This window comes from Solanum verrucosum, unplaced genomic scaffold (genome assembly GCF_900185275.1).
Source record: "Solanum verrucosum unplaced genomic scaffold, falcon-dt-bn FXZP01000306.1, whole genome shotgun sequence".
Classification (NCBI taxonomy): domain Eukaryota; kingdom Viridiplantae; phylum Streptophyta; class Magnoliopsida; order Solanales; family Solanaceae; genus Solanum; species Solanum verrucosum.
In genome coordinates this window covers 459,516-475,757 of record NW_026020398.1, presented here as the reverse complement: position 1 = coordinate 475,757, position 16,242 = coordinate 459,516, and the positions used below count along the sequence as shown (strand labels likewise).

The 16,242-nt window shown below is 30.4% G+C and overlaps 1 protein-coding gene and 1 long non-coding RNA gene across 3 annotated transcripts in view; both read left to right on the top strand.

The window, feature by feature from the left end:
• The window catches only part of LOC125839606 (proteinase inhibitor I-B-like), a 164,599-nt gene that overhangs the window by 103,502 nt on the left and 44,855 nt on the right, over positions 1 to 16,242 (top strand). The gene's annotated exons all lie outside the window — the stretch shown is intronic.
• The window catches only part of LOC125839617 (uncharacterized), a 37,124-nt gene continuing 32,848 nt past the window's right edge, over positions 11,967 to 16,242 (top strand). The window contains exon 1 of the long non-coding RNA XR_007443688.1: positions 11,967 to 12,035. This is a non-coding gene — a long non-coding RNA (uncharacterized LOC125839617). The remainder of the gene's footprint in view (positions 12,036 to 16,242) is intronic.

The following is a 16,242-nucleotide window of genomic DNA, read 5'->3' as shown; positions in this document are numbered from 1 at the left end:
AAGTTTGAGGGTTGCTCTATTTTAGTCCTTGTATATATAAAAATATTTTTTTAACCCAAATTCCTCTTATTAATTTCTTATAAGTATACAAAAAATAAAGAAATAATTGTGTCCATTACTTATAAAAATATCAGAGATATCTAAAGAGTAAATGCATGGTTAATAGAAAATATTGGATTCACACGCAATTTAATAAATTGAAAGGCATAATAATTAGGAGCAATATATCAATATTAAAAATACTTACAATTATAAAACATTTTTTATATGTTCTGTATATGACAAAATGACTCATAAATATAAGAACATTACATTAGGGGACCATAGCTTCTTTTTTTTATATAAAAATTCAAAAATTCAGCTATGAAATTATTATTAATTTTTTATCAAATAGTTCATATTAAATATTTCTTATGATGATCCGTCATTAGATAAAATAATATATATATATGACACCCAACTTAAGACAAAAAGTCTCACATCGATAAAAACACAGGAAAGATGTTGAATATATAACTTATAAGAAAGCAGTCCTTACTAATTAAAGACGTGTTTTAAAGTCATGCAGGCATAAGCCAAAAGCGACTAACATCACTAGCGAGATGGGCCGTTACAACTTTCATATATAAATATATACTCATGTAGTCATGTAAGACATTAAATACGCTCTCTGTCTCAAATGATATTTTAGCTAAACGAGATTCAAATTATACAAACTTCAATTTACATTTTAAAGAATATTTTTTTTATTATATTGACATGAGAAGAGTTGCATTATATAATACTTTTTGAACATTGAAAAAAGGCTAGAGGCCAAGAGTAGTAAACTAAACGAAGGTGATTTTAACTTAAATATCGTTTATTTTGGAGTTAAGAAAATAATATAATTGAATCTCAATGAGCAAAAATCATAACATAAAGAGTATGTATATGCATGGATGATTGAAAGACATAATAACTATGAACAATATATCAATATCAAGTACCTATAATTATAAATCACATTTTTTGTGTGTTCTATATATTAACAAGATGACTCATGAATAAAAACATTTTATAGGGGACCATAGTTTTTTTTTTTTTTAATATCCCTTTCTTTTTCTTTTTTTTTCTTTTATTTGTACTTTTTTATTGGTGAAGTGTATATTATTTGGATAAGATCTATCTTTAAAATATTGAATTTACGTGAATTCAGAAAACAATTGCATTGTATATTTATTTAAGACTTTAAAATCTTTGGGACCATAAATTTATTTAATGTGTGGTAGGTAGGGTTTGAACTGCAATTGTCAAATTAGTCCCCCCATTACACCCCAAAAAATAAAAATAAAACGTGATAATGTGTTATACTTTCTTTGGAACAAATAAGAAGGTGTAGGGACCAGTAGCAAACAAAAATATCATTTTAAGTGGGGAAAGATAAATATGTATTCATCTTTAAATAGAGGTTTCAGATTTAAGCACTGAATATAAAAAAAAAAAACTTCTCAGTATAAATTTATATTAATTAAACTCCAAATCAGATATCAAATACCGAATGAAAAACTAAAAAAGGTATACACAATTGAGAAGAATACAAAATCTAGCTAGCCTTGTTATTATAAAATAAAGAAGTCAAATTACCAATAAATTAATTAAGTTTCTTTTTTTCCCCCTATTTTGAGGCAATTTTATTGATTTTTTAAAAACGAAAGAAGTTTCAGTTTTAGAATATCGAACTACTTTAAATGAATTTTACTTCATTTAAATCCAAAAGTTTATTGAAACAAAATTATTTCCCATTTAAAAGAATATAATAAAAACTTGGCATGATGCTCCAACCTCTATAGTTCTATTTATTCATTAAGCATAATTCAGATCTTCTATCATAGTCTCCCATTAAAAAAAAATCATATAACTATAAAATATTTGTTAACGACTATAAAATCAAATCTTCGTTTCATTCTTGTAAAATTCATAATTTACAAAATAGTGGTATCAGTGAGTGTCCCCTGCATATTATGTGTAATTCAATTTTTACTGTCCCCCTTCATATTCCGTGTGTAAATTTTAAAAATTAAAACAATAGTTTTATCTTAATTAGTCGCTTTAAACAAAAAAATTATTTTGTCCCTTATCTTCAAATTGTCAAAACATGTATCAATGAACACAATGATGAGAAAATCAATGTCATCGATGTATGTATCATTCAAAAATTCTTCCAATGTATCAAACAATGTGGATAAACAAATAAAAATAAATAGAGAAATTAAATAGGTTGATTTGTCTGTGATTTTTCAAAAAGGAGAATAAAATTTCCAAAAGGTAATTGGAATCGTTAGCCAATAATTGCATATTCGGACCATTTGATTAACAATTGAGTTATGAGTCAAAAACTTTTCAAACGATGGATAAATTGTTCTATATGAAATAGAGATATATTTAATTTTTTTGTTATACTTTAAGATTGTATATACTCTAACCGTTAATTTTTTAAATTGTGTATATTATATTATGTATACTCTTAAAACTAACGAATGTACATATGCCTTCATCTCAATAATTTATCCGATTTTTTAATGTTTAACCCAAAACCGAATTCAATAGATTTATCATAAATTTTATTTTGTTTTGAAATTCATTATATATATATATATACTTTACTTAGACATAAAGGAAAATACTTAGTATCTATAGGGAATTAAAATAATATTGATTTTGATTAATCATGATTGATAAAAACAAACAGCTATTGCATATCATAATCATGCTACTTGCATAATGAAAAATATTCAACAACCCTTACATTGTATATCACTCAAAGATGCTGATTTTAATGACGCATTAAGTTTACATTTTCAGATCAAAAGAAATGATCTATTCAAACCAGGTAATCATATAATGAGTATATACTACCAAGCATTGTACACAGTTACAAATTCAAATTATAGAATAGCGTATAAGGCTTTTATCCCTAACACTCTCCTTGTTTGGATCCATTTTTTATTAAGGTGGGGAAGTTTCTTATCAACTCCTATTGCCTTAACGTTAAAATCTTTAATTTTTTCAATTGAAATATAATTGAGAGTAGGATAATATGCTTGCAAATCCTGGCATTCAATCTTTTATTAAAAAAGATTTTGCTAGACTCTTAGAATTAAAAAAGAAGAAGAGAGACAAGAACTAATATACAATTCATATAGTTTTCATAGTGAAACTAATATGATGGATACTTCTGATTATTACTATTCAGAATAATGAGTCTAAAAGAAATTTCAGAATTACTAAAAGATCTAGTAGAAAGTAATAAACAATTAACCTTACGGTTAAAAATGATAGAAATAGAAGTAACCTATATTAAAGATAATCTTCCAGGAAGAATAACAAATATAATAGAAAAAACAGAAAAATTTGACAAAAAAGTGAGTCAAAAATATATTAAGGAATTGTTAAACAAAAAATCGGCAAGTGCAAGTACTTATCAAAAAGGAAGTATGGATGAAATTTTAATCCAAAATTTCCTCGAAAAACAAAAAATGAAAGAAAAAGATTTATATGATCTAGAGACAAATCTAGAGAAAACCTTTAAAGAAATAGAATCTGAATCAGAATCAAAGGAAAAAGAAACACAAAATGATGAATGAATTAGAAGAATTAGTCTATTCTATGGAAGATCTTAATCTTTCAGATGAATTCAAAGTTTTAATGAATAAAGGGGAAACAGGAGGACCCCAAGGAAAATTTGAAGCATCCACTTCAATGAAACAAGAATGGCAAGAGCCAGAACAAGACAATAGAAATTTTGCAAATAAAGCAAAGAAAAATAATGAATTTTCAAAACAATTTCACGATAATAACAAATCAAAATTTATGCCAAATAGGCTTCCAACAGGAGATATCGGAGCTCAATTTCTCGATCTCGAGTGTAAAAGAGATCCAGAAGATAGCTTAGACCTATGGTCTCAAAATATGCTCCTATACTTCCTATTAGGAAAAGGAAATTACACAGACGAAGAAAAATACATCATCATGTTAAATACTTTCATAGGAAAAGTAAATGACTGGTTTTCTGGATTAACAGAAGACGCTCAAAAAATAATAAAAAATGAAACCTTAGAAGGGTTAAAAAATTCAGTACAAGAAGGTATAGAAAACCTAAAGCAATACATTGCCAATGAATTCTTTGGTGGACAAGGAAATATAAAAGAAAATAAAGAAGTTATAAGAACTATTGCAAAAGAGCAATTAGAAAAATTACAAATATGTAAAATGAGTTATATTCAAGAGTACACTTGTGAATTCGAAGAATATTACTATAAAATATTTGATAGTAGTAAGGAAATGGTACCTTATCTAGAAAAATACTATAAAAAATTACCAGGCTTCTGGGCAAAATACTTCAGAGAAGAATATGAAAAAGAAAATAAAAAAGGAGATACTCTAGGACAGAGAATAAGTTTCCTAAAAAACAGACTTGGTCAACTTTGTATTGTCTCATAACATCCAAAGAAAAGCAAAAAGAATAAATACACAAATTTATTGTAATGATACAAACGCATCAACTCAATGGGGATGTGATAGACCTTACAAAAAAAGAAAACAACTCAAAAGGGGGTTAATAAAAAGAAAAAAATTCTCTAAACAGAAATATATACCAAGAAAAAAGTACTATAAAAAGAAAAAAGAATTTTCAAAAACAAAACCTGCAGATAAATGCAAGTGTTATAATTGTGGCGAAGAAGGCCATAAAAGTTACGAATGTAACAAAAAACGAGTCAAAATCTCAAAAATAGATAGAATAGAAATTGATTCTGATCTCGAATCAATAAAATCTATAGAAAGTGAAGATTTCTTTGAAGAAATCTATGAAGAATTTTCTACCAGTTCAGAAGAATCTGACTAAATGAATAAAGAAATACAAGAAAGAGATGATTCTGTTCGAATCCTTGAAACAGAAGAAGATCATCGAGGATATGCTTTAAAAGCAACCTTTGATGGAGAAACATTCAGAAAAATCCAAGGATTAAAATTGAATCTTAAAGTAGAAGATAATCTACTAAGCAGAATGCAAAGAATGTTTGCAAGAGATAAAATTTCTTATCATGAATATCAAGAAATAGAGAAGGTAATAGAAATTACCCAAACAATAGGAAAACATAAACTGAACCTGTTAACAAAGCCAATGATAGATCAAATTCTTAGGAAAATTCCAGAAAGGAAAAGAAAGAAAATGAACTATGTTCATTTAGGAGGAATCCAAATTTTAGTCAAATCGACTTTTAAAGAAGGAATCAACTGTCCGATAGTAATAAATCTATCAGATGAAAGGTTCATAAATGCAAGAGAAGGAAATCTTGGTATAGTAGAGGGAAACCTAGGCTATACAAAACTCCTATTTACTTACTACCCAAAGTATTGTATATCACTCAAAGATGCTGATTTTAATGACGCATTAAGTTTACATTTTCAGATCAAAAGAAATGATCTATTCAAACCAGGTAATCATATAATGAGTATATACTACCAAGCATTGTACACAGTTACAAATTCAAATTATGGAAAAGTTTATAAAAACAAAGGAATGATCGAAATAGATCAAGAATGTGCAGGAATTGCAAGAATAGTTGAAGCAGAAATTCAACAAGCTCAAATTCCAGATGAATATGAAATTCGATTTGGAAAAACACAGGAAATAGGAAGTACTAGTAACCCTAGACTTTCAATAGAATACGGAAGAAATTCAATTAGAAAAAGCATATCTAACAGGTATTCTTTAAAAATTGAAACTCCAAATATAACAAAAATAAAAGGAAGAATCTTTAATGGAACAGAATGGAAAAATCAAGAAATCTTAATACAAACAGGAGCAACAGCTAACCATGTAAAAAGTATCCTAATAGATGGACTACCAATTTACGAAGGTGAACATTATACCTATAAAACCTTTGAAGGTAATAACTTTAGTTGTAAAAACATGGTAGACTTACCAATACAACTAGACACCATAAGGATAACAGTTCCTTGTTATATTACAAATCACGAAAGTGATCAAGAATCAATCTTAGGAAATCTATTCCTAAATAAATTAGAAGATTATAGCATTGGAAAAAAATGGAATAGAAATGCTATATAAAAGTGAAACTTGTTTCATACCAAAAATATAAATGCCAAAAGAAACAATTTTCAAAGTATCTGTTTTCATAGAAATAACATTCTATGATACAAAACTAACAACGTGTTGTCAAATAGACAATGGATCTGAAGCAAGTCTAGCAAAATCTTTTTTAATAAAAGATTGGGACATGAATAAAAGTAACATCTCAATGATCGGAATCACAGGAGATAAAGAAAAACTTACAAAATCAAAAGAAAAGGTAGAAATAATTTTAGGATAAAAAATTGTTTCTATAAATAAATTATTTGCTTATGATAAACTGGAAACAAATTTATTATTGGGAAATGATTTTATACAACAGTTTCAGGATTATCATCAAACACTTTATATGATAAGCCTAAAAACTCCTTGTGGACATTTCATAAAAGTCCCAAGAAAACAAAATCCATATAATCTTGAAAAAAATAATGGAATCTTTAAAAGAAAATACTTAGAAAATCTAAGGAAAATTACTTGTAAGTGTCTTAATCTAGAAAAGATTAAAGAAAATTTACAAAAATCTTATGGAGAAAATCCATTAGAACAATGGGAACAAAGTCATGAAAGAGCAGTTTTGACTCTAAAAGATACCAGTATAATCATTAGAGTAAAACCTATGCTCTACAATGAAGATGACAAAATTGAATTTAAAATTCAAATTAAAGAATTACTCAATTTAAAATTAATTAGAATGAGTAAAAGTCCTCATAGTAGCCCAGCATTTATGGTAAGAAACCATGCTGAAATAAAAAGGGGAAAGGCTCGAATGGTGAAAAACTACAAAGAACTTAATAAAAATTGTTTGTTTGATGGATATTTTATCCCAAATAAAAATAATTTGATTAACCTTGCAAAAGGAAAAACATATTTTTCAAAATTTGACTGTAAAAGCGGATTTTGGCAAATAAAACTGGCAGAAGACTCAATACAGTTAACTGCATTCAGTACTCCTAACGGACATTATGAGTGGTTGGTCATGCCTTTTGGGCTAAAAAATGCACCACAAATATTCCAAAGGAAAATGGATAAAATATTCTTAGAAAAAGAATTTTTAATCGTCTACATAGATGATATTCTAATATGTTCTAAAACATATGAAGAACATTTAAAACATCTGAAAGAGTTTTCAGAAATTTGTTTTAAAAATGGAATTGTGTTAAGTCAGAAAAAAGCTGATATAAATAAAAATGAAATAGAATTCTTAGGAATGATTATTTCAAAAAATGGAATTGAACTCCAATCACACATATCTAAAAAGATAGTAGAATTTCCTGATAAATTAACAACAAAACAAGAAATTCAAAAATTTCTAGGTTGTTTAAATTACGCAGGAGATTTATTCCGAATTTAGCTAAAAAACGGAATATTTTACAAAAACTTATAAGAAAGTCTAATAGACTTGGATGGACAGAAGAGCACACACAATGTATCAAGAATCTAAAAGAAGAATGCGCTAAATTGCCAAAACTCAGATTACCAGAAGATAATGATAATCTAGTTTTACAAACTGATGCATCTGATTACCATTGGGGAGCATTATTGCAAACCGATTTAAATGAAATTTGCAGGTACACAAGTGGTACTTTTAATGACGCCGAAACAAGATATTCGACAAATGAAAAAGAATTATTAGCAATTGTTAGAGGAATCAGAAAATTTTCTACTTTTCTTTTACCAAAACAATTTGTTATTAGGACTGATAATACGCAAGTTTCAGGGCTAATATTTAATAAGCTACCTTCCGAACCGCAATACAGAAGATTGCACAGATGGCAGGTGTTATTATCTTTCTATTCATTTTCAATAGAATACATCAAAGGAAATGATAATTTTCTTGCAGATTTCATCTCCAGAAACGTCCAATATGGACAATCAGACAAAAATCCTGGTGAACAGGATATATGAGGGAATGAAGAAAGTGGATGAATCCATTGATGAAAAAAGCCAAAAGCTTTTTAAAATGAGAGACGAGCTATCAAAGTTGTCTGAACAATCTCGGATGTTACAATCCGCAATAAATCAGCTTAGTACAGCTCAAGCTGAAAACATGAGAGAATTTTTACTCTTGTGTGAGCATTTGGACACACGTCCAACACAGAATTCAAATCTGAAAGGGAATTTTACTCCCAACAAAGTGGCAGGAGATGTCCCACTAGCACCTAGTGCCAAAAACATCTCAATGGTAAGCAAGGCTATGCCAATTTCCGAAAATAAGGAAAAAAGCCTAGCAAATGAAGTTGCAAGCTCATCATCAGCGAAAGCTGAAAGAATTATATCTGGGAAACCAGAAAGTAAAACTAACCAAGTTCCATCAGGAACAAAAGTTTTTTCTTCATTTCAGGTTGGAAAACAACACCCGAAGGAAGAAGAGTATCTTGCCTTTACTAGATACATCTATAATCTCCCAGAAGAAAGTGGAGAAACATACGGCGTTTTAGGAACAACGAGTTTGTTTCCTAGAATATCAATTTTTCCTAATGGAATTCCGGGCTTTACAGCTCAATTGTTCGAGTTTGGGTATTTGGATCGGGTATACACAAAACCAGATCTAAAAGAACTATCCCAACTACCATCAAAATTGTTTGAAGCAATTAAAAATTTCACCCAAGGCAATGGAGTATACTGCAGGTTCTTTAGCATATCAATGGAATGCCAGGATTTGCAAGCATATTATCCTACTCTCAATTATATTTCAATTGAAAAAATTAAAGATTTTAACGTTAAGGCAACAGGAGTTGATAAGAAACTTCCCCACCTTAATAAAAAATGGATCCAAACAAGGAGAGCGTTAGGGATAAAAGCCTTATACGCTATTCTAACTAGATTTTACAAAGAAGATAGTAAAGTCATCGATCAAGACAGTGGTTGGGTCTTGATTACTAAAGGAAAAACTAAGTCCAAAGAACTCAAGGAGAGAATATTGGACATCGAACTTCATAGGCTTGGAGCCACTGAAGAAACATGGAAACTAGCATGCAAAATGCTAGATCATGATCATGCCTGATGTAGCATAAAAAGATAAAGAAGATGACGTAAGCACTTACGTCATGGAGCATTAAAGAAAAGGAATTCTTTCTTTTTCTCAAAGACAAAAGAAAGGCCCCTCATGCCGGCCAATTATTCAGAAGAAGACAATGGAGAGTCCATTATCTTATCCCAAGGAATCTTCCGGCCCCAGCAATCATGCAAAGCTAAGGACTTGAAGATAATTATGTAAAATTTTAGGGAAATCCCTAAGATAATTTTCTTTTGTAATAAGTCCCTCCTTATATCTATAAAAGGAGAGGAACTTCAGATAGAAAAGGCAGACTAAATTTTCCGAGAGAAATCCATCTTAGAAAATATTAGGTACCTTCAAAGTTATGAAGTGTTGTGAGTGTGAGTAGTACTTCTCCCGTCTGGGAAAAGTATTTTCTTATTATGTTGTAAGTATAGTAGAGTATGTATGGTGTGTATGTAAAAACTATAATATGAAATAAACAGTTGGTTTTATACCTCTCTTCTTATAATTTCATAAATAGTCTTAAGTGAAGGTTGCGATCTTCAGCCTTAGGGAGGAACAGTGTTGAAGTAACCAAAGACTGAGGTCGTTAGGGTGAAAAACTGTTCATAGCCTGAAGGGAGAACTTCTGCGGAAGTGATAGGACTATTCATCGAAGAAAGAGAAGGAAGGTATACACGCAAACTTTTATTCATATTGTAAGATTTACGTATATACTATATAATGCATATACTTTACTTAGACATAAAGGAAAATACTTAGTACCTATAGGGAATTAAAATAATATTGATTTTGATTAATCATGATTGATAAAAACAAACAGCTATTGCATATCATAATCATGCTACTTGCATAATGAAAAATATTCAACAACCCTTACATAAAATAAGGAAAAGGGATTGGGAACACAAAAAGGCTTTATTTCATATGAATAAAGCAATCAAGGAAATGGAATTAGTATATGAACATGCTAGTCATCCATATGAAACTCTAAGATTCTCCATAAGAGAAATGAAGAGTTATAGAGCACAAGAGTATTTTGAATATCAAGATGCTCTAAATATCTTTAAAAATTATAGAATATTCACAGCTTAAAAACAGTATTTAAATTTTATCCGCAACCCTGTTTAAAAACAAACAGCGAATAACTAATGGTATCAGAGCCAAGTAGTAAATCAAGCTATTAAAAAATGATACTAGATAGAAATCTAGTCAAACCTTTATGGTATATAGAATATGAAACTTTAGTAACAATACTAAAGGCAATAAAAAATGAAGATCTAAAAAGAAAAATAGTCTCTATAAATATCAATATAGAGACTTTCTATCAATAGATAGGAATGAGTGTTCGATATAGGGGATAGGATCCATCTGCTCTTTATCTCACAATTTTTTTGTGAGAAATATATATATATGTTTAAATTTGAATTTGGGAAAGAGTATGCTCAAGTTATCTCATGTGCTTGCTTTCTTGCTTCTTGCATCATGTATGTAATTAGCCCTTAATTCTCTTTTGGTCCGACTAATTCAAATTTATACCGATTAGTAAGGCTTATTTAACCGGCAAGCCTCCCTAACAAGATTTTGAACCCTCTTATTAAAACTATTAAGTTTGTCAATGCTCGTGCATATGTATATATTATCTCTCAAATATGTAATTATTAATTTTAATTACAGTTTTTCAATCACTGATGGCAAGAGATTTGATCAGTGATGGCATAGAAGTACTGCAACTTCCAGTGGAAAATGATGGGGAATTTGTATTATGCCCAGGTAATTAATTTAATTTCACAGATGGTTACATAATTATGTCACTATATTTATAATTATATAATTGTAATTATTTTAGGTAAGCAATCATGGCCTGAACTTGTTGGGAAGTCAGCAGAATATGCAAAACAAATAATTCAGAAGGAAAATCCCATAGTTCATGATGTTAGGCTTCTATTTCCTGGTATGCCTAAGCCACTTAATTATGTTTGTGGCAGAGTTTTTCTGGCTGTTAACTTTAAACGCATTGTTCGAGTTACTCCCACTATGGGTTAGTAACATTATTATGTTATGAAAATTAAATAAAGTGGAGATATTAAATATAATGTCTTCATGTACTCTACTATTTCAACATAAATAAAACTAATGTTCCTTATTTGTATTGTAATGTAATTGTCTACCCTTATTATTTTCTTTTATGTTGTAGTCTTTTCCAATTTTGATTTTCTTTTGTTATGGATTGACGAATCATTAAAGCTTATATAAATGAGATGATCATATAATTAAACGTGATATATTATAGTGGGTAGATGTCATATCACCCATCCGCGAAATACTAAAAAAAAAGTTATGACAAAGCGTGTTGAAAATATAATTATTAAGTAAATAATCATATTGATCTCATCTTTAATATTTAAATGAGTTTTGGGTATGGAAAAATTCTTGATAGGGAGTGTTAACCCTCGAATGGGGCCTTATCCAAGCACAAATCTGAATTAATCGAGCTTCAATGCATATATCAAACACCAAGTGAAAAATTAAAAAAAAAATGATATCAATAGGCAAATGTCCTAAGTTCAATCTCAGTGTCACATCATAATCACTCAAGTTCTCGTATAAAATGAGCACAAAATTAAACATAATTTAGTTACTGACAATAATTATATTGCTTCAATTACTGCAATATATTTTAGATAAATAAAACCATACTTCAATTACATTCACATTCACATATTTGACAGGCTCCTGTATTCTCACTCACCCTACTGGTTTAATAGTGGAGGTATTCAACCACTTAAACAAGCCGTATTAAAAATAGACAATTTTGTGGTACTGGAAATCAATACCTGTGGTTAGTTAATTAATGGATTATTGAAGTAACTAAGCAGCCACATGTGAAAAAATAATTAGGTTCCATGTATGTTCATTATAATGTATCCATGTACTCTTAATATAAATAATGGAATAAATAAGTGTGGCTTAATTAAATGTACTCCTCTCCTTAATTAATTCCTTTTACATATTGTGTACTACTTCTTTATGTTTCAATTTGTTTGTATGATTTTGATTGACACAAAATTTAAGAAAATAAAAGAAAATTAATCAGCAAGTATTTACAAATCAGTATTTTGTAAGTACTTCTAATTTGTAGATGTATCAACGGATACAAGAGTGAGAAATTTCAGCTAGATTTGCCTCGACTGTATTTCTCATTTAAAATACAACATGTATCAACAAATACAAAAATGTGTACAAATATGCAAGATTGGTATTTTATGTGTTTCTGTATACAAACATGCAAGATTTTGTGAATATATACATAAGGGTATTTGTTATTCTGTCAACAAGTAGTTTTAATTTGTAGATGTATCAATAAATACAAGTGTGAGAAATTTTGGCAAAATTTGTCGAATTTTTGAATAATAAATTTGTTGAATTTTGAATAATATAATGTCATCGATGTATTTTGAATGAGAAATACAAGTGTTAGTGTCACACCCCAAATCCGGATGTGATGGCACGTGTCCATTTCCCACCGGACACGTCAGCCTAACCCAACCACAACGATAGAGAAGTAGAAATACGAGAATAAAAGATAATAAATAAGCGGAAGACTTTAATTAAGACTCAACACTACCCAGAATTTGGTTGTCACATGTGCAAACCTCTAAATACAGAATTCGAATAAAAATATACAAGTCTCAAAGTATAGTTCTCGAATCGAACAAAACAGAAAGTAAAGATAACTCAAGGGCACGTCTGGAATGAACCGCTACCTCTCGAGTATGTCCCGAAGCTCAATCTGCTAAAGAAAATACTAAGCCGAATCTGAGAGAGAGCTGTCAACCTACACAATTGTGTAGAAGCAAGGGTGAGTACCGAAAACCACAGGTACTCGCAAGTAACTCTAAACTAAGCAAAACTAGCAGCTACAAACAACTCCTTTCAATCCCAACCGAACCACCGAAACTTCAATCTAGCAGCAAACCAACCAACCTATACTAAAACGATCATATTCAACAGCCAGAACCAACAGTATATCCTCATCAACCTCAGATCAACAAATAAGAGCAAGTAGATCAAATTCCACATAAGAAGGATAAACCGATACAATCCACACATCACAGACAAAGATAAGGCAAATGCGATGCAAAATGCAATAATGATGTCATGTAGTTGTGATGCATTTCTGTCATACGATACACATCTGTTGACGTAATCAGTCCGCACTGAATACTCAAATCAAAACCCATGGGGGCCACACATGGACCATGTATCACCGCCGGAACCAGATCCCATCGGTATCCAAATCGCTAGCCGGAGCTAGTCCATCTCATATATCTTTAGCCGGAGCTAGTCTCAACTATGTCTCATATCCATCCATCCTCATATCAGTGTCTCAGAACTCATGCAATAGATAGTTCACACATGAGATGAATAATGAATATGCACATGTCATCAATCACAATCATATCACGATCACATTATAGTATTACACATCATCTGTCTCAATCACAACCATATCACGACCACATCATAGTATTACACATCACCTGTCTCAATCACAACCATATCACGATCACATCATAGTATTACACATCACCTGTCTCAATCACAACCATATCACGGCCACATCATAGTATTACACATCACATGTCTCAATCACAACCATATCACGACCACATCATAGTATTACACATCCTATGTCTCAACATCAATGTTTGTATCAATCATAGCCTACTCATGCTCTTTTATCCCCTTAATATCAGTTATCACATGACTAATTCAACAAATTCAAGTCACATATAACACAGTTAGCTCGTTTTATTCCCTATCTTTCATTTACAACAATTTCAATCAACAAATAAAACCCATCCTCAATCCCCTTTACTCCCCAACACAATTAGGAAAGTAGTCATGCGTAGTCTAAGAGTTTTACAAAGTTTGGAAGCCACTTGCCTTAAAACGAACTCCAAAAGTTACTTGACTTGAGCCTTTCCTTTTCGAGTATAATCCGGATCACGATAATCTATTCAAACAATTATTCACAATCACAATTCGAGTCCAATGACACCAAAATCAAAAAATTTAGGGAAAAAGGGCAAAACGGTCCAAAAGTCTCATACCGGAAAACGATACCCAAATCTGGAAATTTTTGATGTAAAATGATCCTTAAATTATTTGGAAGCTAATGATGAAAACCAATTTGAAAACGGAGTTGAAATCAATTCACAAACTCAATTTGAAGGAAAATCCACGTTCTTGAAAAAGCCTAAAATATTCAGATCCGAAACCCCGACTCGAAAATGAAATATCTCTTGAAAAACATCTTACCCATGCTTAGATAAGTTCAAATATGAACTTTCATCAAAAACGGAGTTAAGATCGACCTTGAAATTCTCAATTAATCAAACTTTAACTTTATCGGGAAAGTCCAAATTGTACGCGATTAATATGATGAAAATAATCGATGAATCAATAATTTTATGTTAAAATCAGTTTACCCATAACATAAGGATCGTAAATATACCTTTTTCATCAAAAAGGGAGTCCAAATCGATAAAACCCCAATTTTTCCCAAGAGATTTACGGATAGGAAAAAAAACAGATAAAGAAATTATGAGAAAATGTCGAATTGAAGATTGAATACTAACCCTCATATTAATTCAAGAAGAAACCGGTAAGAATAACTTCATTCCGATCTCTAGAACTCCCGATATGCTCAAATACCAAATGAACACAGTCTGAGATTTTTATAACAGTACATGACTGTTATGCACCAGAAAAACAGCAGTTAATCTTTCACTAAAAAGACCTTAATTTCCTCATACGATAGTGAAATGACCCGATTCTTTTTTGTAAATGTCTTAAATAATGATACGGACCTGCTCGTTCAATCGGAGCTCAATTTCATTCTCGTTGGCCAGTCAAATATCATTTCTACTCGGCAACAATTATTTCTTATTTGCGATAAAAGTCCAATCTCGGGTTAGCGAAAATGCACCAAAATTTGCAGATAAGTCCTATAATTCATGCTCAAAATTTCAGAACCTTCGAAATAATTTTTCGACCTTTAAAACTAATAATGAACCCTTTAGTTGCCACAATTTGCTGAAATAGTGTCAAAGCGTCCAAGAAACTTAAAAGCTCACCCAAAACTCATTTGGAACTTCCCGAACACAAACCAAACATGCTACTAGCTTGAAAATGACATTTCGGACTCAATGAGATTGTCGGAATTTGAATTCGAGGTCTCCTTGACCCGGTATCCGATAAGGCGTCAAGAAACTAAATTTAGGCTCAAAAACTCGAAACGCACTAGGAGCCTCTAAAAATACAACCAAGACTCATTCTAGACTTAGAATCATCCCCTGAATCCAACGGTGCCCTCGGAATTCCATTTCGAGCACCAGAACCTCGTTTGTTGACCAAAGTCAACTCTTGATCAAAATTTCACAATTTTTGCAACTCAGGACTTAAATCTTCGTTTTAACTCCAAATTCGACTCCATAAATTCTTATAGACCCGTTTCGACATTCTAAAACTGCTGGAATCGACGGAAATCCGATTCGAGTCTCGAAACTCCAAATGACTCGAAATAGCACTTTTAACCAAACTTTAACTCTTAAAAACTCAACTTTTCATCAATTTTCCTTCAAACCAACTTCGAAAATACAACAATTAGGACTCGGGGCGACTATCAGAAGGGGTAAAACGGTCATTTTATGAGAATTTCCAAAAATGACGTTTAGGGTCATTACAGTTAGATAGTATTTCTCATTCAAAATACAATAAATATCAACAAATGTAGGAGTGTACTGCATCAAACATGTATCAATGAATATAAGGATAAGAAAATCAATGTCATGGATGTATTTATTATTCAAAAAATCTTCTAATGTATTTATTATTTAAACAGTTGAGAATACAATTCAACAAACACTTTTAATTCATAGATGTATCAACGAATATGGATGGACAAATAAAAATAAAGAGAGAACTAAATAGTAGTTGATTTGTTTGTGTTTTTTCAAAAAGTAGAATAAAATTTCCAAAAAGGGAATTGAGGGTCGTTAGCTAATAATTGCATATTTGGACTATTTGCCTAATGATATAG